Source organism: Crinia signifera, unplaced genomic scaffold (assembly GCF_055691185.1).
Source record: "Crinia signifera unplaced genomic scaffold, ASM5569118v1 HAP2_SCAFFOLD_99, whole genome shotgun sequence".
Classification (NCBI taxonomy): domain Eukaryota; kingdom Metazoa; phylum Chordata; class Amphibia; order Anura; family Myobatrachidae; genus Crinia; species Crinia signifera.
This window is the reverse complement of record NW_028142853.1, coordinates 255,791-281,165: the sequence shown is the minus strand read 5'-3', so window position 1 is coordinate 281,165 and position 25,375 is coordinate 255,791. Positions and strand designations below refer to the sequence as shown.

Genomic DNA, 25,375 nt, shown 5'->3' with positions numbered 1-25,375 from the left:
GCAGTTGGAATTGAGCCTAAACAGTGTGGTAAGTCTTTAGCTGATGGCTATTGTGTCTGTTTGACCTCTTCCAAATGTCTGTGCTGGCAATAAAATGAAAAAGTTTCCAATATAAATAGCTAGAGAATAAAAACAATTTGCCAGTGATGTGAAAAAACCTACAGCACCTGGTGTTCCCATGTGGTCTCCCACCCAAGTACTATCCAGGCCCAACACTGCTTTGCTTCCAAGATCAGGCCTATCCAATGTGGTATGGCTGTAGGTGAGATACAGGTACTTTTTTGCCCTCTTCTACTTCTATCACCAGGTAAGCTAATACAAAAGTTTCCTAACTGTATTGGCTTACTGAAAAAAATCATGTGTTGGTAATGTAAAAAGACCTACAGGACATGATATTAGCAGGGGGTCTTAAATTAAACTACTAAAGAGGCTCAACACTGTTTAGCTGCCAAAAGCAGTTGGAATTGGGCCTAAACAGTGTGGTAAGTCTTTAGGTGATGGCTATTGTGTCTGTTTGAACTCTTCCAAATGTCTGTGCTGGCAATAAAAAGAAAAAGTTTCCAATCTAAATAGCTAGAGAATAAAAACAATTTGCCAGTAATGTGAAAAAACCTACAGCACCTGGTGTTCCCATGTGGTCTCCCACCCAAGTACTATCCAGGCCCAACACTGCTTTGCTTCCAAGATCAGGCCTATCCAATGTGGTATGGCTGTAGGTGAGATAGAGGTACTTTTTTGCCCTCTTCTACTTCTATCACCAGGTAAGCTAATACAAAAGTTTCCTAACTGTATTGGCTTACTGAAAAAAATCATGTGTTGGTAATGTAAAAAGACCTACAGGACATGATATTAGCAGGGGGTCTTAAATTAAACTACTAAAGAGGATCAACACTGTTTAGCTGCCAAAAGCAGTTGGAATTGGGCCTAAACAGTGTGGTAAGTCTTTAGGTGATGGCTATTGTGTCTGTTTGAACTCTTCCAAATGTCTGTGCTGGCAATAAAAAGAAAAAGTTTCCAATCTAAATAGCTAGAGAATAAAAACAATTTGCCAGTAATGTGAAAAAACCTACAGCACCTGGTGTTCCCATGTGGTCTCCCACCCAAGTACTAACCAGGCCCAACACTGCTTAACTTCCAAGATCAGACGAGGTTGGGCCTATCCAATGTGGTATGGCTGTAGGTGAGATACAAGCACTTTTTTGCCCTCTTCTACTTCTATCACCAGGTAAGCTAATAAAAAAGTTTCCTAACTGTATTGGCTTACTTAAAAAAAATCATGTGTTGGTAATGTAAAAAGACCTACAGGACATGATATTAGCAGGGGGTCTTAAATTAAACTACTAAAGAGGCTCAACACTGTTTAGCTGCCAAAAGCAGTTGGAATTGGGCCTAAACAGTGTGGTAATTCTTTAGGTGATGGCTATTGTGTCTGTTTGACCTCTTCCAAATGTCTGTACTGGCAATAAAAAGAAAAAGTTTCCAATTTAAATAGCTAGAGAATAAAAACAATTTGCCTGTAATGTGAAAAAACCTACAGCACCTGGTGTTCCCATGTGGTCTCCCACCCAAGTACTAACCAGGCCCAACACTGCTTAGCTTCCAAGATCAGACAAGATTGGGCCTATCCAATGTGGTATGGCTGTAGGTGAGATACAGGCACTTTTTTGCCCTCTTCTACTTCTATCACCAGGTAAGCTAATAAAAAAGTTTCCTAACTGTATTGGCTTACTGAAAAAAATCATGTGTTGGTAATGTAAAAAGACCTACAGGACATGATATTAGCAGGGGGTCTTAAATTAAACTACTAAAGAGGCTCAACACTGTTTAGCTGCCAAAAGTAGTTGGAATTGGGCCTAAACAGTGTGGTAAGTCTTTAGGAGATGGCTATTGTGTCTGTTTGACCTCTTCCAAATGTCTGTACTGGCAATAAAAAGAAAAAGTTTCCAATTTAAATAGCTAGAGAATAAAAACAATTTGCCTGTAATGTGAAAAAACCTACAGCACCTGGTGTTCCCATGTGGTCTCCCACCCAAGTACTAACCAGGCCCAACACTGCTTAGCTTCCAAGATCAGACAAGATTGGGCCTATCCAATGTGGTATGGCTTTAGGTGAGATACAGGCACTTTTTTGCCCTCTTCTACTTCTATCACCAGGTAAGCTAATAAAAAAGTTTCCTAACTGTATTGGCTTACTGAAAAAAATCATGTGTTGGTAATGTAAAAAGACCTACAGGACATGATATTAGCAGGGAGTCTTAAATTAAACTACTAAAGAGGCCCAACACTGTTTAGCTGCCAAAAGCAGTTGGAATTGGGCCTAAACAGTGTGGTAAGTCTTTAGGTGATGGCTATTGTGTCTGTTTGACCTCTTCCAAATGTCTGTGCTGGCAATAAAAAGAAAAAGTTTCCAATTTAAATAGCTAGAGAATAAAAACAATTTGCCAGTAATGTGAAAAAACCTACAGCACCTGGTGTTCCCATGTGGTCTCCCACCCAAGTACTAACCAGGCCCAACACTGCTTAGCTTCCAAGATCAGACGAGATTGGGCCTATCCAATGTGGTATGGCTGTAGGTGAGATACATGCACTTTTTTGCCCTCTTCTACTTCTATCACCAGGTAAGCTAATAAAAAAGTTTCCTAACTGTATTGGCTTACTGAAAAAAATCATGTGTTGGTAATGTAAAACGACCTACAGGACATGATATTAGCAGGGGGTCTTAAATTAAACTACTAAAGAGGATCAACACTGTTTAGCTGCCAAAAGCAGTTGGAATTGGGCCTAAACAGTGTGGTAAGTCTTTAGGTGATGGCTATTGTGTCTGTTTGACCTCTTCCAAATGTCTGTACTGGCAATAAAAAGAAAAAGTTTCCAATTTAAATAGCTAGAGAATAAAAACAATTTGCCTGTAATGTGAAAAAACCTACAGCACCTGGTGTTCCCATGTGGTCTCCCACCCAAGTACTAACCAGGCCCAACACTGCTTAGCTTCCAAGAACAGACAAGATTGGGCCTATCCAATGTGGTATGGCTGTAGGTGAAATACAGGCACTTTTTAGCCCTTTTCTACTTCTATTACCAGGTAAGCTAATAAAAAAGTTTCCTAACTGTATTGGCTTACTGAAAAAAATCATGTGTTGGTAATGTAAAAAGACCTACAGGACATGATATTAGCAGGGGGTCTTAAATTAAACTACTAAAGAGGCTCAACACTGTTTAGCTGCCAAAAGCAGTTGGAATTGGGCCTAAACAGTGTGGTAAGTCTTTAGGTGATGGCTATTGTGTCTGTTTGAACTCTTCCAAATGTCTGTGCTGGCAATAAAAAGAAAAAAGTTTCCAATCTAAATAGCTAGAGAATAAAAACAATTTGCCAGTAATGTGAAAAAACCTACAGCACCTGGTGTTCCCATGTGGTCTCCCACCCAAGTACTAACCAGGCCCAACACTGCTTAACTTCCAAGATCAGACGAGGTTGGGCCTATCCAATGTGGTATGGCTGTAGGTGAGATACAAGCACTTTTTTGCCCTCTTCTACTTCTATCACCAGGTAAGCTAATAAAAAAGTTTCCTAACTGTATTGGCTTACTGAAAAAAATCATGTGTTGGTAATGTAAAACGACCTACAGGACATGATATTAGCAGGGGGTCTTAAATTAAACTACTAAAGAGGATCAACACTGTTTAGCTGCCAAAAGCAGATGGAATTGGGCCTAAACAGTGTGGTAAGTCTTTAGGTGATGGCTATTGTGTCTGTTTGACCTCTTCCAAATGTCTGTACTGGCAATAAAAAGAAAAAGTTTCCAATTTAAATAGCTAGAGAATAAAAACAATTTGCCTGTAATGTGAAAAAACCTACAGCACCTGGTGTTCCCATGTGGTCTCCCAGCCAAGTACTAACCAGGCCCAACACTGCTTAGCTTCCAAGATCAGACGAGATTGGGCCTATCCAATGTGGTATGGCTGTAGGTGAGATACATGCTCTTTTTTGCCCTCTTCTACTTCTATCACCAGGTAAGCTAATAAAAAAGTTTCCTAACTGTATTGGCTTACTGAAAAAAATCATGTGTTGGTAATGTAAAACGACCTACAGGACATGATATTAGCAGGGGGTCTTAAATTAAACTACTAAAGAGGATCAACACTGTTTAGCTGCCAAAAGCAGTTGGAATTGGGCCTAAACAGTGTGGTAAGTCTTTAGGTGATGGCTATTGTGTCTGTTTGACCTCTTCCAAATGTCTGTACTGGCAATAAAAAGAAAAAGTTTCCAATTTAAATAGCTAGAGAATAAAAACAATTTGCCTGTAATGTGAAAAAACCTACAGCACCTGGTGTTCCCATGTGGTCTCCCACCCAAGTACTAACCAGGCCCAACACTGCTTAGCTTCCAAGAACAGACAAGATTGGGCCTATCCAATGTGGTATGGCTGTAGGTGAAATACCGGCACTTTTTAGCCCTCTTCTACTTCTATCACCAGGTAAGCTAATAAAAAAGTTTCCTAACTGTATTGGCTTACTGAAAAAAATCATGTGTTGGTAATGTAAAAAGACCTACAGGACATGATATTAGCAGGGGGTCTTAAATTAAACTACTAAAGAGGCTCAACACTGTTTAGCTGCCAAAAGCAGTTGGAATTGGGCCTAAACAGTGTGGTAAGTCTTTAGGTGATGGCTATTGTGTCTGTTTGAACTCTTCCAAATGTCTGTGCTGGCAATAAAAAGAAAAAAGTTTCCAATCTAAATAGCTAGAGAATAAAAACAATTTGCCAGTAATGTGAAAAAACCTACAGCACCTGGTGTTCCCATGTGGTCTCCCACCCAAGTACTAACCAGGCCCAACACTGCTTAACTTCCAAGATCAGACGAGGTTGGGCCTATCCAATGTGGTATGGCTGTAGGTGAGATACAAGCACTTTTTTGCCCTCTTCTACTTCTATCACCAGGTAAGCTAATAAAAAAGTTTCCTAACTGTATTGGCTTACTGAAAAAAATCATGTGTTGGTAATGTAAAACGACCTACAGGACATGATATTAGCAGGGGGTCTTAAATTAAACTACTAAAGAGGATCAACACTGTTTAGCTGCCAAAAGCAGATGGAATTGGGCCTAAACAGTGTGGTAAGTCTTTAGGTGATGGCTATTGTGTCTGTTTGACCTCTTCCAAATGCCTGTACTGGCAATAAAAAGAAAAAGTTTCCAATTTAAATAGCTAGAGAATAAAAACAATTTGCCTGTAATGTGAAAAAACCTACAGCACCTGGTGTTCCCATGTGGTCTCCCACCCAAGTACTAACCAGACCCAACACTGCTTAGCTTCCAAGAACAGACGAGATTGGGCCTATCCAATGTGGTATGGCTGTAGGTGAAATACAGGCACTTTTTAGCCCTCTTCTACTTCTATCACCAGGTAAGCTAATAAAAAAGTTTCCTAACTGTATTGGCTTACTGAAAAAAATCATGTGTTGGTAATGTAAAAAGACCTACAGGACATGATATTAGCAGGGGGTCTTAAATTAAACTACTAAAGAGGCTCAACACTGTTTAGCTGCCAAAAGCAGTTGGAATTGGGCCTAAACAGTGTGGTAAGTCTTTAGGTGATGGCTATTGTGTCTGTTTGACCTCTTCCAAATGTCTGTACTGGCAATAAAAAGAAAAAGTTTCCAATTTAAATAGCTAGAGAATAAAAACAATTTGCCTGTAATGTGAAAAAACCTACAGCACCTGGTGTTCCCATGTGGTCTCCCACCCAAGTACTAACCAGGCCCAACACTGCTTAGCTTCCAAGAACAGACAAGATTGGGCCTATCCAATGTGGTATGGCTGTAGGTGAAATACAGGCACTTTTTTGCCCTCTTCTACTTCTATCACCAGGTAAGCTAATAAAAAAGTTTCCTAACTGTATTGGCTTACTGAAAAAAATCATGTGTTGGTAATGTAAAAAGACCTACAGGACATGATATTATCAGGGGGTCTTAAATTAAACTACTAAATAGCCTCAACACTGTTTACCTGCCAAAAGCAGTTGGAATTGGGCCTAAACAGTGTGGTAAGTCTTTAGGTGATGGATATTGTGTCTGTTTTACCTCTTCCAAATGTCAGTGCTGGCAATAAAAAGAAAAAGTTTCCAATTTAAATATCTAGAGAATAAAAACAATTTGCCTGTAATGTGAAAAAACCTACAGCACCTGGTGTTCCCATGTGGTCTCCCACCCAAGTACTATCCAGGCCCAACACTGCTTTGCTTCCAAGATCAGGCCTATCCAATGTGGTATGGCTGTAGGTGAGATACAGGTACTTTTTTGCCCTCTTCTACTTCTATCACCAGGTAAGCTAATACAAAAGTTTCCTAACTGTATTGGCTTACTGAAAAAAATCATGTGTTGGTAATGTAAAAAGACCTACAGGACATGATATTAGCAGGGGGTCTTAAATTAAACTACTAAAGAGGATCAACACTGTTTAGCTGCCAAAAGCAGTTGGAATTGGGCCTAAACAGTGTGGTAAGTCTTTAGGTGATGGCTATTGTGTCTGTTTGAACTCTTCCAAATGTCTGTGCTGGCAATAAAAAGAAAAAGTTTCCAATCTAAATAGCTAGAGAATAAAAACAATTTGCCAGTAATGTGAAAAAACCTACAGCACCTGGTGTTCCCATGTGGTCTCCCACCCAAGTACTAACCAGGCCCAACACTGCTTAACTTCCAAGATCAGACAAGGTTGGGCCTATCCAATGTGGTATGGCTGTAGGTGAGATACAAGCACTTTTTTGCCCTCTTCTACTTCTATCACCAGGTAAGCTAATAAAAAAGTTTCCTAACTGTATTGGCTTACTTAAAAAAAATCATGTGTTGGTAATGTAAAAAGACCTACAGGACATGATATTAGCAGGGGGTCTTAAATTAAACTACTAAAGAGGCTCAACACTGTTTAGCTGCCAAAAGCAGTTGGAATTGGGCCTAAACAGTGTGGTAATTCTTTAGGTGATGGCTATTGTGTCTGTTTGACCTCTTCCAAATGTCTGTACTGGCAATAAAAAGAAAAAGTTTCCAATTTAAATAGCTAGAGAATAAAAACAATTTGCCTGTAATGTGAAAAAACCTACAGCACCTGGTGTTCCCATGTGGTCTCCCACCCAAGTACTAACCAGGCCCAACACTGCTTAGCTTCCAAGATCAGACAAGATTGGGCCTATCCAATGTGGTATGGCTGTAGGTGAGATACAGGCACTTTTTTGCCCTCTTCTACTTCTATCACCAGGTAAGCTAATAAAAAAGTTTCCTAACTGTATTGGCTTACTGAAAAAAATCATGTGTTGGTAATGTAAAAAGACCTACAGGACATGATATTAGCAGGGGGTCTTAAATTAAACTACTAAACAGGCTCAACACTGTTTAGCTGCCAAAAGCAGTTGGAATTGAGCCTAAACAGTGTGGTAAGTCTTTAGCTGATGGCTATTGTGTCTGTTTGACCTCTTCCAAATGTCTGTGCTGGCAATAAAATGAAAAAGTTTCCAATATAAATAGCTAGAGAATAAAAACAATTTGCCAGTGATGTGAAAAAACCTACAGCACCTGGTGTTCCCATGTGGTCTCCCACCCAAGTACTAACCAGGCCCAACACTGCTTAGCTTCCAAGATCAGACGAGATTGGGCCTATCCAATGTGGTATGGCTGTAGGTGAGTTAAATTCACTTTTTTGCCCTCTTCTACTTCTATCACCAGGTAAGCTAATAAAAAAGTTTCCTAACTGTATTGGCTTACTTAAAAAAAATCATGTGTTGGTAATGTAAAAAGACCTACAGGACATGATATTAGCAGGGGGTCTTAAATTAAACTACTAAAGAGGCTCAACACTGTTTAGCTGCCAAAAGCAGTTGGAATTGGGCCTAAACAGTGTGGTAATTCTTTAGGTGATGGCTATTGTGTCTGTTTGACCTCTTCCAAATGTCTGTACTGGCAATAAAAAGAAAAAGTTTCCAATTTAAATAGCTAGAGAATAAAAACAATTTGCCTGTAATGTGAAAAAACCTACAGCACCTGGTGTTCCCATGTGGTCTCCCACCCAAGTACTAACCAGGCCCAACACTGCTTAGCTTCCAAGATCAGACAAGATTGGGCCTATCCAATGTGGTATGGCTGTAGGTGAGATACAGGCACTTTTTTGCCCTCTTCTACTTCTATCACCAGGTAAGCTAATAAAAAAGTTTCCTAACTGTATTGGCTTACTGAAAAAAATCATGTGTTGGTAATGTAAAAAGACCTACAGGACATGATATTAGCAGGGGGTCTTAAATTAAACTACTAAACAGGCTCAACACTGTTTAGCTGCCAAAAGCAGTTGGAATTGAGCCTAAACAGTGTGGTAAGTCTTTAGCTGATGGCTATTGTGTCTGTTTGACCTCTTCCAAATGTCTGTGCTGGCAATAAAATGAAAAAGTTTCCAATATAATTAGCTAGAGAATAAAAACAATTTGCCTGTAATGTGAAAAAACCTACAGCACCTGGTGTTCCCATGTGGTCTCCCACCCAAGTACTAACCAGACCCAACACTGCTTAGCTTCCAAGAACAGACGAGATTGGGCCTATCCAATGTGGTATGGCTGTAGGTGAAATACAGGCACTTTTTAGCCCTCTTCTACTTCTATCACCAGGTAAGCTAATAAAAAAGTTTCCTAACTGTATTGGCTTACTGAAAAAAATCATGTGTTGGTAATGTAAAAAGACCTACAGGACATGATATTAGCAGGGGGTCTTAAATTAAACTACTAAAGAGGCTCAACACTGTTTAGCTGCCAAAAGCAGTTGGAATTGGGCCTAAACAGTGTGGTAAGTCTTTAGGTGATGGCTATTGTGTCTGTTTGACCTCTTCCAAATGTCTGTACTGGCAATAAAAAGAAAAAGTTTCCAATTTAAATAGCTAGAGAATAAAAACAATTTGCCTGTAATGTGAAAAAACCTACAGCACCTGGTGTTCCCATGTGGTCTCCCACCCAAGTACTAACCAGGCCCAACACTGCTTAGCTTCCAAGAACAGACAAGATTGGGCCTATCCAATGTGGTATGGCTGTAGGTGAAATACAGGCACTTTTTTGCCCTCTTCTACTTCTATCACCAGGTAAGCTAATAAAAAAGTTTCCTAACTGTATTGGCTTACTGAAAAAAATCATGTGTTGGTAATGTAAAAAGACCTACAGGACATGATATTATCAGGGGGTCTTAAATTAAACTACTAAATAGCCTCAACACTGTTTACCTGCCAAAAGCAGTTGGAATTGGGCCTAAACAGTGTGGTAAGTCTTTAGGTGATGGATATTGTGTCTGTTTTAACTCTTCCAAATGTCAGTGCTGGCAATAAAAAGAAAAAGTTTCCAATTTAAATATCTAGAGAATAAAAACAATTTGCCTGTAATGTGAAAAAACCTACAGCACCTGGTGTTCCCATGTGGTCTCCCACCCAAGTACTATCCAGGCCCAACACTGCTTTGCTTCCAAGATCAGGCCTATCCAATGTGGTATGGCTGTAGGTGAGATACAGGTACTTTTTTGCCCTCTTCTACTTCTATCACCAGGTAAGCTAATACAAAAGTTTCCTAACTGTATTGGCTTACTGAAAAAAATCATGTGTTGGTAATGTAAAAAGACCTACAGGACATGATATTAGCAGGGGGTCTTAAATTAAACTACTAAAGAGGATCAACACTGTTTAGCTGCCAAAAGCAGTTGGAATTGGGCCTAAACAGTGTGGTAAGTCTTTAGGTGATGGCTATTGTGTCTGTTTGAACTCTTCCAAATGTCTGTGCTGGCAATAAAAAGAAAAAGTTTCCAATCTAAATAGCTAGAGAATAAAAACAATTTGCCAGTAATGTGAAAAAACCTACAGCACCTGGTGTTCCCATGTGGTCTCCCACCCAAGTACTAACCAGGCCCAACACTGCTTAACTTCCAAGATCAGACGAGGTTGGGCCTATCCAATGTGGTATGGCTGTAGGTGAGATACAAGCACTTTTTTGCCCTCTTCTACTTCTATCACCAGGTAAGCTAATAAAAAAGTTTCCTAACTGTATTGGCTTACTTAAAAAAAATCATGTGTTGGTAATGTAAAAAGACCTACAGGACATGATATTAGCAGGGGGTCTTAAATTAAACTACTAAAGAGGCTCAACACTGTTTAGCTGCCAAAAGCAGTTGGAATTGGGCCTAAACAGTGTGGTAATTCTTTAGGTGATGGCTATTGTGTCTGTTTGACCTCTTCCAAATGTCTGTACTGGCAATAAAAAGAAAAAGTTTCCAATTTAAATAGCTAGAGAATAAAAACAATTTGCCTGTAATGTGAAAAAACCTACAGCACCTGGTGTTCCCATGTGGTCTCCCACCCAAGTACTAACCAGGCCCAACACTGCTTAGCTTCCAAGATCAGACAAGATTGGGCCTATCCAATGTGGTATGGCTGTAGGTGAGATACAGGCACTTTTTTGCCCTCTTCTACTTCTATCACCAGGTAAGCTAATAAAAAAGTTTCCTAACTGTATTGGCTTACTGAAAAAAATCATGTGTTGGTAATGTAAAAAGACCTACAGGACATGATATTAGCAGGGGGTCTTAAATTAAACTACTAAACAGGCTCAACACTGTTTAGCTGCCAAAAGCAGTTGGAATTGAGCCTAAACAGTGTGGTAAGTCTTTAGCTGATGGCTATTGTGTCTGTTTGACCTCTTCCAAATGTCTGTGCTGGCAATAAAATGAAAAAGTTTCCAATATAAATAGCTAGAGAATAAAAACAATTTGCCAGTGATGTGAAAAAACCTACAGCACCTGGTGTTCCCATGTGGTCTCCCACCCAAGTACTAACCAGGCCCAACACTGCTTAGCTTCCAAGATCAGACGAGATTGGGCCTATCCAATGTGGTATGGCTGTAGGTGAGTTAAATTCACTTTTTTGCCCTCTTCTACTTTTATCACCAGGTAAGCTAATAAAAAAGTTTCCTAACTGTATTGGCTTACTGAAAAAAATCATGTGTTGGTAATGTAAAAAGACCTACAGGACATGATATTAGCAGGGGGTCTTAAATTAAACTACTAAAGAGGCTCAACACTGTTTAGCTGCCAAAAGTAGTTGGAATTGGGCCTAAACAGTGTGGTAAGTCTTTAGGAGATGGCTATTGTGTCTGTTTGACCTCTTCCAAATGTCTGTACTGGCAATAAAAAGAAAAAGTTTCCAATTTAAATAGCTAGAGAATAAAAACAATTTGCCTGTAATGTGAAAAAACCTACAGCACCTGGTGTTCCCATGTGGTCTCCCACCCAAGTACTAACCAGGCCCAACACTGCTTAGCTTCCAAGATCAGACAAGATTGGGCCTATCCAATGTGGTATGGCTGTAGGTGAGATACAGGCACTTTTTTGCCCTCTTCTACTTCTATCACCAGGTAAGCTAATAAAAAAGTTTCCTAACTGTATTGGCTTACTGAAAAAAATCATGTGTTGGTAATGTAAAAAGACCTACAGGACATGATATTAGCAGGGAGTCCTAAATTAAACTACTAAAGAGGCCCAACACTGTTTAGCTGCCAAAAGCAGTTGGAATTGGGCCTAAACAGTGTGGTAAGTCTTTAGGTGATGGCTATTGTGTCTGTTTGACCTCTTCCAAATGTCTGTGCTGGAAATAAAAAGAAAAAGTTTCCAATTTAAATAGCTAGAGAATAAAAACAATTTGCCAGTAATGTGAAAAAACCTACAGCACCTGGTGTTCCCATGTGGTCTCCCACCCAAGTACTAACCAGGCCCTACACTGCTTAGCTTCCAAGATCAGACGAGATTGGGCCTATCCAATGTGGTATGGCTGTAGTTGAGATACAGGCACTTTTTTGCCCTCTTCTACTTCTATCACCAGGTAAGCTAATAAAAAAGTTTCCTAACTGTATTGGCTTACTGAAAAAAATCATGTGTTGGTAATGTAAAAAGACCTACAGGACATGATATTAGCAGGGGGTCTTAAATTAAACTACTAAAGAGGCTCAACACTGTTTAGCTGCCAAAAGCAGTTGGAATTGGGCCTAAACAGTTTGGTAAGTCTTTAGGTGATGGCTATTGTGTCTGTTTGACCTCTTCCAAATGTCTGTGCTGGCAATAAAAAGATAAAGTTTCCTATTTAAATAGCTAGAGAATAAAAACAATTTGCCAGTAATGTGAAAAAACCTACAGCACCTGGTGTTCCCATGTGGTCTCCCACCCAAGTACTAACCAGGCCCAACACTGCTTAGCTTCCAAGATCAGACGAGATTGGGCCTATCCAATGTGGTATTGCTGTAGGTGAGTTAAAGGCACTTTTTTGCCCTCTTCTACTTCTATCACCAGGTAAGCGAATACAAAAGTTTCCTAACTGTATTGGCTTACTGAAAAAAATCATGTGTTGGTAATGTAAAAAGACCTACAGGACATGATATTAGCAGGGAGTCTTAAATTAAACTACTAAAGAGGCCCAACACTGTTTAGCTGCCAAAAGCAGTTGGAATTGGGCCTAAACAGTGTGGTAAGTCTTTAGGTGATGGCTATTGTGTCTGTTTGACCTCTTCCAAATGTCTGTACTGGCAATAAAAAGAAAAAGTTTCCAATTTAAATAGCTAGAGAATAAAAACAATTTGCCTGTGATGTGAAAAAACCTACAGCACCTGGTGTTCCCATGTGGTCTCCCACCCAAGTACTAACCAGGCCCAACACTGCTTAGCTTCCAAGATCAGACGAGATTGGGCCTATCCAATGTGGTATGGCTGTAGGTGAGATACATGCACTTTTTTGCCCTCTTCTACTTCTATCACCAGGTAAGCTAATAAAAAAGTTTCCTAACTGTATTGGCTTACTGAAAAAAATCATGTGTTGGTAATGTAAAACGACCTACAGGACATGATATTAGCAGGGGGTCTTAAATTAAACTACTAAAGAGGATCAACACTGTTTAGCTGCCAAAAGCAGTTGGAATTGGGCCTAAACAGTGTGGTAAGTCTTTAGGTGATGGCTATTGTGTCTGTTTGACCTCTTCCAAATGTCTGTACTGGCAATAAAAAGAAAAAGTTTCCAATTTAAATAGCTAGAGAATAAAAACAATTTGCCTGTAATGTGAAAAAACCTACAGCACCTGGTGTTCCCATGTGGTCTCCCACCCAAGTACTAACCAGGCCCAACACTGCTTAGCTTCCAAGAACAGACAAGATTGGGCCTATCCAATGTGGTATGGCTGTAGGTGAAATACAGGCACTTTTTTGCCCTCTTCTACTTCTATCACCAGGTAAGCTAATAAAAAAGTTTCCTAACTGTATTGGCTTACTGAAAAAAATCATGTGTTGGTAATGTAAAAAGACCTACAGGACATGATATTATCAGGGGGTCTTAAATTAAACTACTAAATAGCCTCAACACTGTTTACCTGCCAAAAGCAGTTGGAATTGGGCCTAAACAGTGTGGTAAGTCTTTAGGTGATGGCTATTGTGTCTGTTTGACCTCTTCCAAATGTCTGTACTGGCAATAAAAAGAAAAAGTTTCCAATTTAAATAGCTAGAGAATAAAAACAATTTGCCTGTAATGTGAAAAAACCTACAGCACCTGGTGTTCCCATGTGGTCTCCCACCCAAGTACTAACCAGGCCCAACACTGCTTAGCTTCCAAGATCAGACGAGATTGGGCCTATCCAATGTGGTATGGCTGTAGGTGAGATACATGCACTTTTTTGCCCTCTTCTACTTCTATCACCAGGTAAGCTAATAAAAAAGTTTCCTAACTGTATTGGCTTACTGAAAAAAATCATGTGTTGGTAATGTAAAACGACCTACAGGACATGATATTAGCAGGGGGTCTTAAATTAAACTACTAAAGAGGATCAACACTGTTTAGCTGCCAAAAGCAGTTGGAATTGGGCCTAAACAGTGTGGTAAGTCTTTAGGTGATGGCTATTGTGTCTGTTTGACCTCTTCCAAATGTCTGTACTGGCAATAAAAAGAAAAAGTTTCCAATTTAAATAGCTAGAGAATAAAAACAATTTGCCTGTAATGTGAAAAAACCTACAGCACCTGGTGTTCCCATGTGGTCTCCCACCCAAGTACTAACCAGGCCCAACACTGCTTAGCTTCCAAGATCAGACGAGATTGGGCCTATCCAATGTGGTATGGCTGTAGGTGAGATACATGCACTTTTTTGCCCTCTTCTACTTCTATCACCAGGTAAGCTAATAAAAAAGTTTCCTAACTGTATTGGCTTACTGAAAAAAATCATGTGTTGGTAATGTAAAACGACCTACAGGACATGATATTAGCAGGGGGTCTTAAATTAAACTACTAAAGAGGCTCAACACTGTTTAGCTGCCAAAAGCAGTTGGAATTGGGCCTAAACAGTGTGGTAAGTCTTTAGGTGATGGCTATTGTGTCTGTTTGACCTCTTCCAAATGTCTGTACTGGCAATAAAAAGAAAAAGTTTCCAATTTAAATAGCTAGAGAATAAAAACAATTTGCCTGTAATGTGAAAAAACCTACAGCACCTGGTGTTCCCATGTGGTCTCCCACCCAAGTACTAACCAGGCCCAACACTGCTTAGCTTCCAAGATCAGACGAGATTGGGCCTATCCAATGTGGTATGGCTGTAGGTGAGATACATGCACTTTTTTGCCCTCTTCTACTTCTATCACCAGGTAAGCTAATAAAAAAGTTTCCTAACTGTATTGGCTTACTGAAAAAAATCATGTGTTGGTAATGTAAAACGACCTACAGGACATGATATTAGCAGGGGGTCTTAAATTAAACTACTAAAGAGGATCAACACTGTTTAGCTGCCAAAAGCAGTTGGAATTGGGCCTAAACAGTGTGGTAAGTCTTTAGGTGATGGCTATTGTGTCTGTTTGACCTCTTCCAAATGTCTGTACTGGCAATAAAAAGAAAAAGTTTCCAATTTAAATAGCTAGAGAATAAAAACAATTTGCCTGTAACGTGAAAAAACCTACAGCACCTGGTGTTTCCATGTGGTCTCCCACCCAAGTACTAACCAGGCCCAACACTGCTTAGCTTCCAAGATCAGACGAGATTGGGCCTATCCAATGTGGTATGGCTGTAGGTGAGATACATGCACTTTTTTGCCCTCTTCTACTTCTATCACCAGGTAAGCTAATAAAAAAGTTTCCTAACTGTATTGGCTTACTGAAAAAAATCATGTGTTGGTAATGTAAAACGACCTACAGGACATGATATTAGCAGGGGGTCTTAAATTAAACTACTAAATAGCCTCAACACTGTTTACCTGCCAAAAGCAGTTGGAATTGGGCCTAAACAGTGTGGTAAGTCTTTAGGTGATGGATATTGTGTCTGTTTTACCTCTTCCAAATGTCAGTGCTGGCAATAAAAAGAAAAAGTTTCCAATTTAAATATCTAGAGAATAAAAACAATTTGCCAGTAATGTGAAAAAACCTACAGCACCTGGTGTTCCCATGTGGTCTCCCACCCAAGTACTATCCAGGCCCAACACTGCTTTGCTTCCAAGATCAGGCCTATCCAATGTGGTATGGCTGTAGGTGAGATACAGGTACTTTTTTGCCCTCTTCTACTTCTATCACCAGGTAAGCTAATACAAAAGTTTCCTAACTGTATTGGCTTACTGAAAAAAATCATGTGTTGGTAATGTAAAAAGACCTACAGGACATGATATTAGCAGGGGGTCTTAAATTAAACTACTAAAGAGGCTCAACACTGTTTAGCTGCCAAAAGCAGTTGGAATTGGGCCTAAACAGTGTGGTAAGTCTTTAGGTGATGGCTATTGTGTCTGTTTGAACTCTTCCAAATGTCTGTGCTGGCAATAAAAAGAAAAAGTTTCCAATCTAAATAGCTAGAGAATAAAAACAATTTGCCAGTAATGTGAAAAAACCTACAGCACCTGGTGTTCCCATGTGGTCTCCCACCCAAGTACTAACCAGGCCCAACACTGCTTAACTTCCAAGATCAGACGTGGTTGGGCCTATCCAATGTGGTATGGCTGTAGGTGAGATACAAGCACTTTTTTGCCCTCTTCTACTTCTATCACCAGGTAAGCTAATAAAAAAGTTTCCTAACTGTATTGGCTTACTTAAAAAAAATCATGTGTTGGTAATGTAAAAAGACCTACAGGACATGATATTAGCAGGGGGTCTTAAATTAAACTACTAAAGAGGCTCAACACTGTTTAGCTGCCAAAAGCAGTTGGAATTGGGCCTAAACAGTGTGGTAATTCTTTAGGTGATGGCTATTGTGTCTGTTTGACCTCTTCCAAATGTCTGTACTGGCAATAAAAAGAAAAAGTTTCCAATTTAAATAGCTAGAGAATAAAAACAATTTGCCTGTAATGTGAAAAAACCTACAGCACCTGGTGTTCCCATGTGGTCTCCCACCCAAGTACTAACCAGGCCCAACACTGATTAGCTTCCAAGATCAGACAAGATTGGGCCTATCCAATGTGGTATGGCTGTAGGTGAGATACAGGCACTTTTTTGCCCTCTTCTACTTCTATCACCAGGTAAGCTAATAAAAAAGTTTCCTAACTGTATTGGCTTACTGAAAAAAATCATGTGTTGGTAATGTAAAAAGACCTACAGGACATGATATTAGCAGGGGGTCTTAAATTAAACTACTAAACAGGCTCAACACTGTTTAGCTGCCAAAAGCAGTTGGAATTGAGCCTAAACAGTGTGGTAAGTCTTTAGCTGATGGCTATTGTGTCTGTTTGACCTCTTCCAAATGTCTGTGCTGGCAATAAAATGAAAAAGTTTCCAATATAAATAGCTAGAGAATAAAAACAATTTGCCAGTGATGTGAAAAAACCTACAGCACCTGGTGTTCCCATGTGGTCTCCCACCCAAGTACTAATCAGGCCCAACACTGCTTAGCTTCCAAGATCAGACGAGATTGGGCCTATCCAATGTGGTATGGCTGTAGGTGAGTTAAATTCACTTTTTTGCCCTCTTCTACTTTTATCACCAGGTAAGCTAATAAAAAAGTTTCCTAACTGTATTGGCTTACTGAAAAAAATCATGTGTTGGTAATGTAAAAAGACCTACAGGACATGATATTAGCAGGGGGTCTTAAATTAAACTACTAAAGAGGCTCAACACTGTTTAGCTGCCAAAAGTAGTTGGAATTGGGCCTAAACAGTGTGGTAAGTCTTTAGGAGATGGCTATTGTGTCTGTTTGACCTCTTCCAAATGTCTGTACTGGCAATAAAAATAAAAAGTTTCCAATTTAAATAGCTAGAGAATAAAAACAATTTGCCTGTAATGTGAAAAAACCTACAGCACCTGGTGTTCCCATGTGGTCTCCCACCCAAGTACTAACCAGGCCCAACACTGCTTAGCTTCAAAGATCAGACGAGATTGGGCCTATCCAATGTGGTATGGCTGTAGGTGAGATACATGCACTTTTTTGCCCTCTTCTACTTCTATCACCAGGTAAGCTAATAAAAAAGTTTCCTAACTGTATTGGCTTACTGAAAAAAATCATGTGTTGGTAATGTAAAACGACCTACAGGACATGATATTAGCAGGGGGTCTTAAATTAAACTACTAAAGAGGATCAACACTGTTTAGCTGCCAAAAGCAGTTGGAATTGGGCCTAAACAGTGTGGTAAGTCTTTAGGTGATGGCTATTGTGTCTGTTTGACCTCTTCCAAATGTCTGTACTGGCAATAAAAAGAAAAAGTTTCCAATTTAAATAGCTAGAGAATAAAAACAATTTGCCTGTAACGTGAAAAAACCTACAGCACCTGGTGTTTCCATGTGGTCTCCCACCCAAGTACTAACCAGGCCCAACACTGCTTAGCTTCCAAGATCAGACGAGATTGAGCCTATCCAATGTGGTATGGCTGTAGGTGAGATACATGCACTTTTTTGCCCTCTTCTACTTCTATCACCAGGTAAGCTAATAAAAAAGTTTCCTAACTGTATTGGCTTACTGAAAAAAATCATGTGTTGGTAATGTAAAACGACCTACAGGACATGATATTAGCAGGGGGTCTTAAATTAAACTACTAAATAGCCTCAACACTGTTTACCTGCCAAAAGCAGTTGGAATTGGGCCTAAACAGTGTGGTAAGTCTTTAGGTGATGGATATTGTGTCTGTTTTACCTCTTCCAAATGTCAGTGCTGGCAATAAAAAGAAAAAGTTTCCAATTTAAATATCTAGAGAATAAAAACAATTTGCCAGTAATGTGAAAAAACCTACAGCACCTGGTGTTCCCATGTGGTCTCCCACCCAAGTACTATCCAGGCCCAACACTGCTTTGCTTCCAAGATCAGGCCTATCCAATGTGGTATGGCTGTAGGTGAGATACAGGTACTTTTTTGCCCTCTTCTACTTCTATCACCAGGTAAGCTAATACAAAAGTTTCCTAACTGTATTGGCTTACTGAAAAAAATCATGTGTTGGTAATGTAAAAAGACCTACAGGACATGATATTAGCAGGGGGTCTTAAATTAAACTACTAAAGAGGCTCAACACTGTTTAGCTGCCAAAAGCAGTTGGAATTGGGCCTAAACAGTGTGGTAAGTCTTTAGGTGATGGCTATTGTGTCTGTTTGAACTCTTCCAAATGTCTGTGCTGGCAATAAAAAGAAAAAGTTTCCAATCTAAATAGCTAGAGAATAAAAACAATTTGCCAGTAATGTGAAAAAACCTACAGCACCTGGTTTTCCCATGTGGTCTCCCACCCAAGTACTAACCAGGCCCAACACTGCTTAACTTCCAAGATCAGACGTGGTTGGGCCTATCCAATGTGGTATGGCTGTAGGTGAGATACAAGCACTTTTTTGCCCTCTTCTACTTCTATCACCAGGTAAGCTAATAAAAAAGTTTCCTAACTGTATTGGCTTACTTAAAAAAAATCATGTGTTGGTAATGTAAAAAGACCTACAGGACATGATATTAGCAGGGGGTCTTAAATTAAACTACTAAAGAGGCTCAACACTGTTTAGCTGCCAAAAGCAGTTGGAATTGGGCCTAAACAGTGTGGTAATTCTTTAGGTGATGGCTATTGTGTCTGTTTGACCTCTTCCAAATGTCTGTACTGGCAATAAAAAGAAAAAGTTTCCAATTTAAATAGCTAGAGAATAAAAACAATTTGCCTGTAATGTGAAAAAACCTACAGCACCTGGTGTTCCCATGTGGTCTCCCACCCAAGTACTAACCAGGCCCAACACTGATTAGCTTCCAAGATCAGACAAGATTGGGCCTATCCAATGTGGTATGGCTGTAGGTGAGATACAGGCACTTTTTTGCCCTCTTCTACTTCTATCACCAGGTAAGCTAATAAAAAAGTTTCCTAACTGTATTGGCTTACTGAAAAAAATCATGTGTTGGTAATGTAAAAAGACCTACAGGACATGATATTAGCAGGGGGTCTTAAATTAAACTACTAAACAGGCTCAACACTGTTTAGCTGCCAAAAGCAGTTGGAATTGAGCCTAAACAGTGTGGTAAGTCTTTAGCTGATGGCTATTGTGTCTGTTTGACCTCTTCCAAATGTCTGTGCTGGCAATAAAATGAAAAAGTTTCCAATCTAAATAGCTAGAGAATAAAAACAATTTGCCAGTGATGTGAAAAAACCTACAGCACCTGGTGTTCCCATGTGGTCTCCCACCCAAGTACTAATCAGGCCCAACACTGCTTAGCTTCCAAGATCAGACGAGATTGGGCCTATCCAATGTGGTATGGCTGTAGGTGAGTTAAATTCACTTTTTTGCCCTCTTCTACTTTTATCACCAGGTAAGCTAATAAAAAAGTTTCCTAACTGTATTGGCTTACTGAAAAAAATCATGTGTTGGTAATGTAAAAAGACCTACAGGACATGATATTAGCAGGGGGTCTTAAATTAAACTACTAAAGAGGCTCAACACTGTTTAGCTGCCAAAAGTAGTTGGAATTGGGCCTAAACAGTGTGGTAAGTCTTTAGGAGATGGCTATTGTGTCTGTTTGACCTCTTCCAAATGTCTGTACTGGCAATAAAAATAAAAAGTTTCCAATTTAAATAGCTAGAGAATAAAAACAATTTGCCTGTAATGTGAAAAAACCTACAGCACCTGGTGTTCCCATGTGGTCTCCCACCCAAGTACTAACCAGGCCCAACACTGCTTAGCTTCCAAGATCAGACAAGATTGGGCCTATCCAATGTGGTATGGCTGTAGGTGAGATACAGGCACTTTTTTGCCCTCTTCTACTTCTATCACCAGGTAAGCTAATAAAAAAGTTTCCTAACTGTATTGGCTTACTGAAAAAAATCATGTGTTGGTAATGTAAAAAGACCTACAGGACATGATATTAGCAGGGAGTCTTAAATTAAACTACTAAAGAGGCCCAACACTGTTTAGCTGCCAAAAGCAGTTGGAATTGGGCCTAAACAGTGTGGTAAGTCTTTAGGTGATGGCTATTGTGTCTGTTTGACCTCTTCCAAATGTCTGTGCTGGCAATAAAAAGAAAAAGTTTCCAATTTAAATAGCTAGAGAAAAAAACAATTTGCCAGTAATGTGAAAAAACCTACAGCACCTGGTGTTCCCATGTGGTCTCCCACCCAAGTACTAACCAGGCCCAACACTGCTTAGCTTCCAAGATCAGACGAGATTGGGCCTATCCAATGTGGTATGGCTGTAGTTGAGATACATGCACTTTTTTGCCCTCTTCTACTTCTATCACCAGGTAAGCTAATAAAAAAGTTTCCTAACTGTATTGGCTTACTGAAAAAAATCATGTGTTGGTAATGTAAAAAGACCTACAGGACATGATATTAGCAGGGGGTCTTAAATTAAACTACTAAAGAGGCTCAACACTGTTTAGCTGCCAAAAGCAGTTGGAATTGGGCCTAAACAGTTTGGTAAGTCTTTAGGTGATGGCTATTGTGTCTGTTTGACCTCTTCCAAATGTCTGTGCTGGCAATAAAAAGATAAAGTTTCCTATTTAAATAGCTAGAGAATAAAAACAATTTGCCAGTAATGTGAAAAAACCTACAGCACCTGGTGTTCCCATGTGGTCTCCCACCCAAGTACTAACCAGGCCCAACACTGCTTAGCTTCCAAGATCAGACGAGATTGGGCCTATCCAATGTGGTATGGCTGTAGGTGAGTAAAAGGCACTTTTTTGCCCTCTTCTACTTCTATCACCAGGTAAGCTAATACAAAAGTTTCCTAACTGTATTGGCTTACTGAAAAAAATCATGTGTTGGTAATGTAAAAAGACCTACAGGACATGATATTAGCAGGGAGTCTTAAATTAAACTACTAAAGAGGCCCAACACTGTTTAGCTGCCAAAAGCAGTTGGAATTGGGCCTAAACAGTGTGGTAAGTCTTTAGGTGATGGCTATTGTGTCTGTTTGACCTCTTCCAAATGTCTGTACTGGCAATAAAAAGAAAAAGTTTCCAATTTAAATAGCTAGAGAATAAAAACAATTTGCCTGTAATGTGAAAAAACCTACAGCACCTGGTGTTCCCATGTGGTCTCCCACCCAAGTACTAACCAGGCCCAACACTGCTTAGCTTCCAAGATCAGACGAGATTGGGCCTATCCAATGTGGTATGGCTGTAGGTGAGATACATGCACTTTTTTGCCCTCTTCTACTTCTATCACCAGGTAAGCTAATAAAAAAGTTTCCTAACTGTATTGGCTTACTGAAAAAAATCATGTGTTGGTAATGTAAAACGACCTACAGGACATGACATTAGCAGGGGGTCTTAAATTAAACTACTAAAGAGGATCAACACTGTTTAGCTGCCAAAAGCAGTTGGAATTGGGCCTAAACAGTGTGGTAAGTCTTTAGGTGATGGCTATTGTGTCTGTTTGACCTCTTCCAAATGTCTGTACTGGCAATAAAAAGAAAAAGTTTCAAATTTAAATATCTAAAGAATAAAAACAATTTGCCAGTAATGTGAAAAAACCTACAGCACCTGGTGTTCCCATGTGGTCTCCCACCCAAGTACTATCCAGGCCCAACACTGCTTTGCTTCCAAGATCAGGCCTATCCAATGTGGTATGGCTGTAGGTGAGATACAGGTACTTTTTTGCCCCCTTCTACTTCTATCACAAGGTAAGCTAATACAAAAGTTTCCTAACTGTATTGGCTTACTAAAAAAAATCATGTGTTGGTAATGTAAAAAGACCTACAGGACATGATATTAGCAGGGGGTCTTAAATTAAACTACTAAAGAGGCTCAACACTGTTTAGCTGCCAAAAGCAGTTGGAATTGGGCCTAAACAGTGTGGTAAGTCTTTAGGTGATGGCTATTGTGTCTGTTTGAACTCTTCCAAATGTCTGTGCTGGCAATAAAAAGAAAAAGTTTCCAATCTAAATAGCTAGAGAATAAAAACAATTTGCCAGTAATGTGAAAAAACCTACAGCACCTGGTGTTCCCATGTGGTCTCCCACCCAAGTACTAACCAGGCCCAACACTGCTTAACTTCCAAGATCAGACGAGGTTGGGCCTATCCAATGTGGTATGGCTGTAGGTGAGATACAAGCACTTTTTTGCCCTCTTCTACTTCTATCACCAGGTAAGCTAATAAAAAAGTTTCCTAACTGTATTGGCTTACTGAAAAAAATCATGTGTTGGTAATGTAAAACGACCTACAGGACATGATATTAGCAGGGGGTCTTAAATTAAACTACTAAAGAGGATCAACACTGTTTAGCTGCCAAAAGCAGATGGAATTGGGCCTAAACAGTGTGGTAAGTCTTTAGGTGATGGCTATTGTGTCTGTTTGACCTCTTCCAAATGCCTGTACTGGCAATAAAAAGAAAAAGTTTCCAATTTAAATAGCTAGAGAATAAAAACAATTTGCCTGTAATGTGAAAAAACCTACAGCACCTGGTGCTCCCATGTGGTCTCCCACCCAAGTACTAACCAGGCCCAACACTGCTTAGCTTCCAAGAACAGACGAGATTGGGCCTATCCAATGTGGTATGGCTGTAGGTGAAATACAGGCACTTTTTAGCCCTCTTCTACTTCTATCACCAGGTAAGCTAATAAAAAAGTTTCCTAACTGTATTGGCTTACTGAAAAAAATCATGTGTTGGTAATGTAAAAAGACCTACAGGACATGATATTAGCAGGGGGTCTTAAATTAAACTACTAAAGAGGCTCAACACTGTTTAGCTGCCAAAAGCAGTTGGAATTGGGCCTAAACAGTGTGGTAAGTCTTTAGGTGATGGCTATTGTGTCTGTTTGACCTCTTCCAAATGTCTGTACTGGCAATAAAAAGAAAAAGTTTCCAATTTAAATAGCTAGAGAATAAAAACAATTTGCCTGTAATGTGAAAAAACCTACAGCACCTGGTGTTCCCATGTGGTCTCCCACCCAAGTACTAACCAGGCCCAACACTGCTTAGCTTCCAAGATCAGACGAGATTGGGCCTATCCAATGTGGTATGGCTGTAGTTGAGATACAGGCACTTTTTTGCCCTCTTCTACTTCTATCACCAGGTAAGCTAATAAAAAAGTTTCCTAACTGTATTGGCTTACTGAAAAAAATCATGTGTTGGTAATGTAAAAAGACCTACAGGACATGATATTAGCAGGGGGTCTTAAATTAAACTACTAAAGAGGCTCAACACTGTTTAGCTGCCAAAAGCAGTTGGAATAGGGCCTAAACAGTTTGGTAAGTCTTTAGGTGATGGCTATTGTGTCTGTTTGACCTCTTTCAAATGTCTGTGCTGGCAATAAAAAGAAAAAGTTTCCAATTTAAATAGCTAGAGAATAAAAACAATTTGCCTGTAATGTGAAAAAACCTACAGCACCTGGTGTTCCCATGTGGTCTCCCACCCAAGTACTAACCAGGCCCAACACTGCTTAGCTTCCAAGATCAGACGAGATTGGGCCTATCCAATGTGGTATGGCTGTAGGTGAGATACATGCACTTTTTTGCCCTCTTCTACTTCTATCACCAGGTAAGCTAATAAAAAAGTTTCCTAACTGTATTGGCTTACTGAAAAAAATCATGTGTTGGTAATGTAAAAAGACCTACAGGACATGATATTAGCAGGGAGTCTTAAATTAAACTACTAAAGAGGCCCAACACTGTTTAGCTGCCAAAAGCAGTTGGAATTGGGCCTAAACAGTGTGGTAAGTCTTTAGGTGATGGCTATCGTGTCTGTTTGACCTCTTCCAAATGTCTGTACTGGCAATAAAAATAAAAAGTTTCCAATTTAAATAGCTAGAGAATAAAAAAATATTTGCCTGTAATGTGAAAAAACCGACAGCACCTGGTGTTCCCATGTGGTTTCCCACCAAAGTACTAACTAGGCCCAACACTGCTTAGCTTCCAAGTTCAGACGAGATTGGGCCTATCCAATGTGGTATGGCTGCAGTTGAGATACAGGCACTTTTTTGCCCTCTTCTACTTCTATCACCAGGTAAGCTAATAAAAAAGTTTCCTAACTGTATTGGCTTACTGAAAAAAATCATGTGTTGGTAATGTAAATAGACCTACAGGACATGATATTAGCAGGGGGTCTTAAATTAAACTACTAAAGAGGCTCAACACTGTTTAGCTGCCACAAGTAGTTGGAATTGGGCCTAAACAGTGTGGTAAGTCTTTAGGAGATGGCTATTGTGTCTGTTTGACCTCTTCCAAATGTCTGTACTGGCAATAAAAAGAAAAAGTTTCCAATTTAAATAGCTAGAGAATAAAAACAATTTGCCTGTAATGTGAAAAAACCTACAGCACCTGGTGTTCCCATGTGGTCTCCCACCCAAGTACTAACCAGGCCCAACACTGCTTAGCTTCCAAGATCAGACAAGATTGGGCCTATCCAATGTGGTATGGCTGTAGGTGAGATACAGGCACTTTTTTGCCCTCTTCTACTTCTATCACCAGGTAAGCTAATAAAAAAGTTTCCTAACTGTATTGGCTTACTGAAAAAAATCATGTGTTGGTAATGTAAAAAGACCTACAGGACATGATATTAGCAGGGGGTCTTAAATTAAACTACTAAAGAGGCTCAACACTGTTTAGCTGCCAAAAGCAGTTGGAATTGGGCCTAAACAGTGTGGTAAGTCTTTAGGTGATGGCTATTGTGTCTGTTTGACCTCTTCCAAATGCCTGTACTGGCAATAAAAAGAAAAAGTTTCCAATTTAAATAGCTAGAGAATAAAAACAATTTGCCTGTAATGTGAAAAAACCTACAGCACCTGGTGCTCCCATGTGGTCTCCCACCCAAGTACTAACCAGGCCCAACACTGCTTAGCTTCCAAGAACAGACGAGATTGGGCCTATCCAATGTGGTATGGCTGTAGGTGAAATACAGGCACTTTTTAGCCCTCTTCTACTTCTATCACCAGGTAAGCTAATAAAAAAGTTTCCTAACTGTATTGGCTTACTGAAAAAAATCATGTGTTGGTAATG

General features: G+C 39.7%; 46 non-coding genes and 9 pseudogenes across 46 annotated transcripts; all 55 read right to left on the bottom strand.

Moving 5' to 3' along the window:
* Positions 1-155: 155 nt before the first annotated feature.
* LOC146057176 (5S ribosomal RNA) lies at positions 156-264 on the bottom strand (annotated as a pseudogene).
* Positions 265-609: 345 nt separating this feature from the next.
* Positions 610-718, bottom strand: LOC146057175 (5S ribosomal RNA; annotated as a pseudogene).
* A 345-nt stretch (positions 719-1,063) lies between these two features.
* Positions 1,064-1,182, bottom strand: LOC146056955 (5S ribosomal RNA). The gene has a single exon (XR_014469542.1). It is a non-coding gene; the product is annotated as a 5S ribosomal RNA (ribosomal RNA).
* Positions 1,183-1,528: 346 nt separating this feature from the next.
* On the bottom strand, positions 1,529-1,647 carry LOC146057021 (5S ribosomal RNA). Its single transcript, XR_014469602.1, has one exon. It is a non-coding gene; the product is annotated as a 5S ribosomal RNA (ribosomal RNA).
* A 345-nt stretch (positions 1,648-1,992) lies between these two features.
* On the bottom strand, positions 1,993-2,111 carry LOC146057119 (5S ribosomal RNA; annotated as a pseudogene).
* Positions 2,112-2,456: 345 nt separating this feature from the next.
* LOC146056889 (5S ribosomal RNA) lies at positions 2,457-2,575 on the bottom strand. Its single transcript, XR_014469482.1, has one exon. It is a non-coding gene; the product is annotated as a 5S ribosomal RNA (ribosomal RNA).
* Positions 2,576-2,920: 345 nt separating this feature from the next.
* Positions 2,921-3,039, bottom strand: LOC146057100 (5S ribosomal RNA). Its single transcript, XR_014469674.1, has one exon. It is a non-coding gene; the product is annotated as a 5S ribosomal RNA (ribosomal RNA).
* Positions 3,040-3,385: 346 nt separating this feature from the next.
* LOC146056954 (5S ribosomal RNA) lies at positions 3,386-3,504 on the bottom strand. The gene has a single exon (XR_014469541.1). It is a non-coding gene; the product is annotated as a 5S ribosomal RNA (ribosomal RNA).
* A 345-nt stretch (positions 3,505-3,849) lies between these two features.
* LOC146056909 (5S ribosomal RNA) lies at positions 3,850-3,968 on the bottom strand. The gene has a single exon (XR_014469500.1). It is a non-coding gene; the product is annotated as a 5S ribosomal RNA (ribosomal RNA).
* Positions 3,969-4,313: 345 nt separating this feature from the next.
* LOC146057099 (5S ribosomal RNA) lies at positions 4,314-4,432 on the bottom strand. The gene has a single exon (XR_014469673.1). It is a non-coding gene; the product is annotated as a 5S ribosomal RNA (ribosomal RNA).
* Positions 4,433-4,778: 346 nt separating this feature from the next.
* LOC146056953 (5S ribosomal RNA) lies at positions 4,779-4,897 on the bottom strand. Its single transcript, XR_014469540.1, has one exon. It is a non-coding gene; the product is annotated as a 5S ribosomal RNA (ribosomal RNA).
* A 345-nt stretch (positions 4,898-5,242) lies between these two features.
* On the bottom strand, positions 5,243-5,361 carry LOC146057086 (5S ribosomal RNA). Its single transcript, XR_014469661.1, has one exon. It is a non-coding gene; the product is annotated as a 5S ribosomal RNA (ribosomal RNA).
* Positions 5,362-5,706: 345 nt separating this feature from the next.
* LOC146057097 (5S ribosomal RNA) lies at positions 5,707-5,825 on the bottom strand. The gene has a single exon (XR_014469671.1). It is a non-coding gene; the product is annotated as a 5S ribosomal RNA (ribosomal RNA).
* Positions 5,826-6,170: 345 nt separating this feature from the next.
* Positions 6,171-6,279, bottom strand: LOC146057174 (5S ribosomal RNA; annotated as a pseudogene).
* Positions 6,280-6,624: 345 nt separating this feature from the next.
* Positions 6,625-6,743, bottom strand: LOC146057077 (5S ribosomal RNA). Its single transcript, XR_014469653.1, has one exon. It is a non-coding gene; the product is annotated as a 5S ribosomal RNA (ribosomal RNA).
* A 346-nt stretch (positions 6,744-7,089) lies between these two features.
* On the bottom strand, positions 7,090-7,208 carry LOC146057020 (5S ribosomal RNA). The gene has a single exon (XR_014469601.1). It is a non-coding gene; the product is annotated as a 5S ribosomal RNA (ribosomal RNA).
* A 345-nt stretch (positions 7,209-7,553) lies between these two features.
* LOC146056888 (5S ribosomal RNA) lies at positions 7,554-7,672 on the bottom strand. The gene has a single exon (XR_014469481.1). It is a non-coding gene; the product is annotated as a 5S ribosomal RNA (ribosomal RNA).
* A 346-nt stretch (positions 7,673-8,018) lies between these two features.
* LOC146057019 (5S ribosomal RNA) lies at positions 8,019-8,137 on the bottom strand. The gene has a single exon (XR_014469600.1). It is a non-coding gene; the product is annotated as a 5S ribosomal RNA (ribosomal RNA).
* A 345-nt stretch (positions 8,138-8,482) lies between these two features.
* LOC146057084 (5S ribosomal RNA) lies at positions 8,483-8,601 on the bottom strand. The gene has a single exon (XR_014469659.1). It is a non-coding gene; the product is annotated as a 5S ribosomal RNA (ribosomal RNA).
* A 345-nt stretch (positions 8,602-8,946) lies between these two features.
* Positions 8,947-9,065, bottom strand: LOC146057096 (5S ribosomal RNA). The gene has a single exon (XR_014469670.1). It is a non-coding gene; the product is annotated as a 5S ribosomal RNA (ribosomal RNA).
* A 345-nt stretch (positions 9,066-9,410) lies between these two features.
* On the bottom strand, positions 9,411-9,519 carry LOC146057173 (5S ribosomal RNA; annotated as a pseudogene).
* Positions 9,520-9,864: 345 nt separating this feature from the next.
* Positions 9,865-9,983, bottom strand: LOC146056952 (5S ribosomal RNA). Its single transcript, XR_014469539.1, has one exon. It is a non-coding gene; the product is annotated as a 5S ribosomal RNA (ribosomal RNA).
* A 346-nt stretch (positions 9,984-10,329) lies between these two features.
* LOC146057018 (5S ribosomal RNA) lies at positions 10,330-10,448 on the bottom strand. Its single transcript, XR_014469599.1, has one exon. It is a non-coding gene; the product is annotated as a 5S ribosomal RNA (ribosomal RNA).
* Positions 10,449-10,793: 345 nt separating this feature from the next.
* Positions 10,794-10,912, bottom strand: LOC146056887 (5S ribosomal RNA). The gene has a single exon (XR_014469480.1). It is a non-coding gene; the product is annotated as a 5S ribosomal RNA (ribosomal RNA).
* Positions 10,913-11,257: 345 nt separating this feature from the next.
* LOC146057017 (5S ribosomal RNA) lies at positions 11,258-11,376 on the bottom strand. Its single transcript, XR_014469598.1, has one exon. It is a non-coding gene; the product is annotated as a 5S ribosomal RNA (ribosomal RNA).
* Positions 11,377-11,721: 345 nt separating this feature from the next.
* On the bottom strand, positions 11,722-11,840 carry LOC146056977 (5S ribosomal RNA). Its single transcript, XR_014469562.1, has one exon. It is a non-coding gene; the product is annotated as a 5S ribosomal RNA (ribosomal RNA).
* Positions 11,841-12,185: 345 nt separating this feature from the next.
* Positions 12,186-12,304, bottom strand: LOC146056923 (5S ribosomal RNA). The gene has a single exon (XR_014469513.1). It is a non-coding gene; the product is annotated as a 5S ribosomal RNA (ribosomal RNA).
* A 345-nt stretch (positions 12,305-12,649) lies between these two features.
* Positions 12,650-12,768, bottom strand: LOC146056886 (5S ribosomal RNA). Its single transcript, XR_014469479.1, has one exon. It is a non-coding gene; the product is annotated as a 5S ribosomal RNA (ribosomal RNA).
* Positions 12,769-13,113: 345 nt separating this feature from the next.
* LOC146057095 (5S ribosomal RNA) lies at positions 13,114-13,232 on the bottom strand. The gene has a single exon (XR_014469669.1). It is a non-coding gene; the product is annotated as a 5S ribosomal RNA (ribosomal RNA).
* Positions 13,233-13,577: 345 nt separating this feature from the next.
* On the bottom strand, positions 13,578-13,696 carry LOC146056885 (5S ribosomal RNA). Its single transcript, XR_014469478.1, has one exon. It is a non-coding gene; the product is annotated as a 5S ribosomal RNA (ribosomal RNA).
* A 345-nt stretch (positions 13,697-14,041) lies between these two features.
* On the bottom strand, positions 14,042-14,160 carry LOC146056884 (5S ribosomal RNA). The gene has a single exon (XR_014469477.1). It is a non-coding gene; the product is annotated as a 5S ribosomal RNA (ribosomal RNA).
* Positions 14,161-14,505: 345 nt separating this feature from the next.
* Positions 14,506-14,624, bottom strand: LOC146056882 (5S ribosomal RNA). The gene has a single exon (XR_014469476.1). It is a non-coding gene; the product is annotated as a 5S ribosomal RNA (ribosomal RNA).
* A 345-nt stretch (positions 14,625-14,969) lies between these two features.
* On the bottom strand, positions 14,970-15,088 carry LOC146057003 (5S ribosomal RNA). The gene has a single exon (XR_014469586.1). It is a non-coding gene; the product is annotated as a 5S ribosomal RNA (ribosomal RNA).
* A 345-nt stretch (positions 15,089-15,433) lies between these two features.
* On the bottom strand, positions 15,434-15,542 carry LOC146057172 (5S ribosomal RNA; annotated as a pseudogene).
* A 345-nt stretch (positions 15,543-15,887) lies between these two features.
* On the bottom strand, positions 15,888-16,006 carry LOC146056986 (5S ribosomal RNA). Its single transcript, XR_014469570.1, has one exon. It is a non-coding gene; the product is annotated as a 5S ribosomal RNA (ribosomal RNA).
* Positions 16,007-16,352: 346 nt separating this feature from the next.
* On the bottom strand, positions 16,353-16,471 carry LOC146057089 (5S ribosomal RNA). Its single transcript, XR_014469664.1, has one exon. It is a non-coding gene; the product is annotated as a 5S ribosomal RNA (ribosomal RNA).
* A 345-nt stretch (positions 16,472-16,816) lies between these two features.
* LOC146056908 (5S ribosomal RNA) lies at positions 16,817-16,935 on the bottom strand. Its single transcript, XR_014469499.1, has one exon. It is a non-coding gene; the product is annotated as a 5S ribosomal RNA (ribosomal RNA).
* A 345-nt stretch (positions 16,936-17,280) lies between these two features.
* On the bottom strand, positions 17,281-17,399 carry LOC146057035 (5S ribosomal RNA). The gene has a single exon (XR_014469615.1). It is a non-coding gene; the product is annotated as a 5S ribosomal RNA (ribosomal RNA).
* Positions 17,400-17,744: 345 nt separating this feature from the next.
* On the bottom strand, positions 17,745-17,863 carry LOC146057071 (5S ribosomal RNA). Its single transcript, XR_014469647.1, has one exon. It is a non-coding gene; the product is annotated as a 5S ribosomal RNA (ribosomal RNA).
* Positions 17,864-18,208: 345 nt separating this feature from the next.
* On the bottom strand, positions 18,209-18,317 carry LOC146057170 (5S ribosomal RNA; annotated as a pseudogene).
* A 345-nt stretch (positions 18,318-18,662) lies between these two features.
* Positions 18,663-18,781, bottom strand: LOC146056984 (5S ribosomal RNA). Its single transcript, XR_014469568.1, has one exon. It is a non-coding gene; the product is annotated as a 5S ribosomal RNA (ribosomal RNA).
* Positions 18,782-19,127: 346 nt separating this feature from the next.
* Positions 19,128-19,246, bottom strand: LOC146057088 (5S ribosomal RNA). The gene has a single exon (XR_014469663.1). It is a non-coding gene; the product is annotated as a 5S ribosomal RNA (ribosomal RNA).
* A 345-nt stretch (positions 19,247-19,591) lies between these two features.
* LOC146056907 (5S ribosomal RNA) lies at positions 19,592-19,710 on the bottom strand. Its single transcript, XR_014469498.1, has one exon. It is a non-coding gene; the product is annotated as a 5S ribosomal RNA (ribosomal RNA).
* Positions 19,711-20,055: 345 nt separating this feature from the next.
* Positions 20,056-20,174, bottom strand: LOC146057016 (5S ribosomal RNA). Its single transcript, XR_014469597.1, has one exon. It is a non-coding gene; the product is annotated as a 5S ribosomal RNA (ribosomal RNA).
* A 344-nt stretch (positions 20,175-20,518) lies between these two features.
* LOC146056970 (5S ribosomal RNA) lies at positions 20,519-20,637 on the bottom strand. The gene has a single exon (XR_014469556.1). It is a non-coding gene; the product is annotated as a 5S ribosomal RNA (ribosomal RNA).
* Positions 20,638-20,982: 345 nt separating this feature from the next.
* LOC146056881 (5S ribosomal RNA) lies at positions 20,983-21,101 on the bottom strand. The gene has a single exon (XR_014469475.1). It is a non-coding gene; the product is annotated as a 5S ribosomal RNA (ribosomal RNA).
* Positions 21,102-21,446: 345 nt separating this feature from the next.
* On the bottom strand, positions 21,447-21,565 carry LOC146056880 (5S ribosomal RNA). The gene has a single exon (XR_014469474.1). It is a non-coding gene; the product is annotated as a 5S ribosomal RNA (ribosomal RNA).
* A 345-nt stretch (positions 21,566-21,910) lies between these two features.
* On the bottom strand, positions 21,911-22,019 carry LOC146057168 (5S ribosomal RNA; annotated as a pseudogene).
* Positions 22,020-22,364: 345 nt separating this feature from the next.
* Positions 22,365-22,483, bottom strand: LOC146056950 (5S ribosomal RNA). The gene has a single exon (XR_014469537.1). It is a non-coding gene; the product is annotated as a 5S ribosomal RNA (ribosomal RNA).
* A 345-nt stretch (positions 22,484-22,828) lies between these two features.
* On the bottom strand, positions 22,829-22,947 carry LOC146057046 (5S ribosomal RNA). The gene has a single exon (XR_014469625.1). It is a non-coding gene; the product is annotated as a 5S ribosomal RNA (ribosomal RNA).
* Positions 22,948-23,292: 345 nt separating this feature from the next.
* On the bottom strand, positions 23,293-23,411 carry LOC146056968 (5S ribosomal RNA). Its single transcript, XR_014469554.1, has one exon. It is a non-coding gene; the product is annotated as a 5S ribosomal RNA (ribosomal RNA).
* A 345-nt stretch (positions 23,412-23,756) lies between these two features.
* On the bottom strand, positions 23,757-23,875 carry LOC146056879 (5S ribosomal RNA). The gene has a single exon (XR_014469473.1). It is a non-coding gene; the product is annotated as a 5S ribosomal RNA (ribosomal RNA).
* Positions 23,876-24,221: 346 nt separating this feature from the next.
* Positions 24,222-24,340, bottom strand: LOC146057153 (5S ribosomal RNA; annotated as a pseudogene).
* Positions 24,341-24,685: 345 nt separating this feature from the next.
* LOC146057014 (5S ribosomal RNA) lies at positions 24,686-24,804 on the bottom strand. The gene has a single exon (XR_014469596.1). It is a non-coding gene; the product is annotated as a 5S ribosomal RNA (ribosomal RNA).
* A 345-nt stretch (positions 24,805-25,149) lies between these two features.
* On the bottom strand, positions 25,150-25,268 carry LOC146057045 (5S ribosomal RNA). The gene has a single exon (XR_014469624.1). It is a non-coding gene; the product is annotated as a 5S ribosomal RNA (ribosomal RNA).
* Positions 25,269-25,375: the final 107 nt, after the last annotated feature.